The sequence below is a fragment of the Citrus clementina genome, unplaced genomic scaffold, assembly GCF_000493195.1.
Source record: "Citrus clementina cultivar Clemenules unplaced genomic scaffold, Citrus_clementina_v1.0 scaffold_6, whole genome shotgun sequence".
NCBI lineage: Eukaryota > Viridiplantae > Streptophyta > Magnoliopsida > Sapindales > Rutaceae > Citrus > Citrus x clementina.
The window spans coordinates 22,046,217-22,048,229 of record NW_006262139.1 but is presented as its reverse complement, the minus strand read 5'-3'; positions in this window follow the sequence as shown (position 1 = coordinate 22,048,229).

The window sequence follows — 2,013 nt, the reverse complement described above, 5'->3', positions numbered from 1 at the left end:
CAAGTCAATGCGGGGCGAGAGTCAAAATGCATAGAACTTGCTGCTGCCAGCCTGCAGCCTGATTAATGCAGAGGGTGTTATTGGAAACTTATATTTTTTGCTACTGATTTCAGAGCCTAGTTTTGGAGAGAGGAGAGTAGAAGGAAAGAGAGAGAGTTGAGTTTGTTTTGATTTCAATATTTTCAATATGTCATAAGCTGAAGCAGAATGTATTGAAAGCACCACAATGTCTCTTTCCAATCTTAATCAATCTTGGGTCATGTGAGATTTAATCATTTTCTCTTTTTTTTTTTTCTTTTCACTTTGCCCCTTCCTTTGTGTGCTAACCTACTATTTATGTTTTAATTCAGAAATTAGTGAAAAGTGATCCCCAAAGCTACCCTTCACTAAGAAGATATGGCTATGGGCAGTTAAGAAAATTTAAGTGTTCGTTGACTGTTGGATATGGCCGTGGGCTGTTTAGGAAATTTCAAGTTAATTTCCTCATAATCAGAACTTCTGTGAGTTTTGAAGTTCTTAAAGATTTTTAGCATGTACATTTGTAAATGTGTATGGTCAAATATAATTATTTTTAATTTTTATTTGATGACTACAAGTAAATGCTTGTATTTTTCTTAGGAGAAGTTAAACAGTGTTTTACGGTAAGTTTTTGATGATCTCATAACTTGTGCATTTAGAAATAACTTAAAGAGTTTCTTTATAGGGAAATTTAAATTTGAGACGTTGGATTTGATACCATATTGAAAAATTAAGAAAAATCACGTATTTTAATTTTCAATGAAGGAGCCTCTAAATAGGCTTAACATGAAACTATAATAATAAGGAGAACAATAAAAAAATAAATACAATTATGTACACATATTTTAGACAAAAAAAAATTATCGTGATCTTAGATATTTACTATTAAAAAAAAACCCCCACAAAATCTACATCAAGCATTGCGGGTAGAGGAAGTAATAGGGTTTCCAAATCCTTAGATTATTGACAATATCTCTTCAACATTCAACTTAACAAGTTTTAGGATTTGGTTTATGACTAGTAAATTTTGGTCGCCGAAAGTTAATGATAATCCGATTCAAGTTGGACAAAATAAAGTGGTTTGATCTCTAAGATACAATGATTATCGTGAGACTGCACTCTAGCATAATAGACTTGAACAGAAGAAAGAAGAATAAAATATGAAGAAAATTAAAGGAAACCGAGAGGTTAAGTAACTTTTGAATACCAAATGTGTGGTTTAAGTGACTTAAATTAAAATAAATAAAACAAAGGGCAAAAACATAAAATTAGACCAAGCAAGCGCAACACAAGTTATGTGCCCAAATAAGAGGATTTGAAAACGAGCTCTTTTTTTGGCACATAATTTCGTGCCAATGAACATCCCTATTTCTATATACAAACCAACTTATACTCTCTTTTCGTAACAATGTGAGATATTGGTATTTTGAAATACCAACTCACATATCTAAACATACAACTACTTGAAATGGATCACTTTCAGCATAATGCTGATTTTGAATTAACTTTCAATAAAATGGTGTACATACAAAACTTTTTCTTTAGTCAATTGTCCTCTGAGTATGTTGATTTGCTTAGTTAATATTAAATTATTAATCAGTGAATAATATAACATTTAGTGGAAGAAGGAATAAGCTGATTTGCCACGGATGTTTAGTCAAAGACATATAATTAGATATGTATATGTCAAAAATGGACCCGTTCAAAGATTAAAGATATACCTGTTCACTGTGTGAAAAAATGTCAAATATAATTGCCCAACTTGTAAACATAGCTTTATTTTAGTCACAAAAAAAAAAAAAAAAAAAAAAAAAAGACAATGCAGAGACTGTAAAGTTTGAGATTAAATATAATATAAAGTGATCATCGGCACTAAGTTACATCTAACGTGCATATTTACACTGTAGACATAATTTTACATCAGTAGCAAATTATGACTATTGTGTAAAAATCCGCATGTTATATAATTTACGAGCACCCAGCACGGAAAAATTA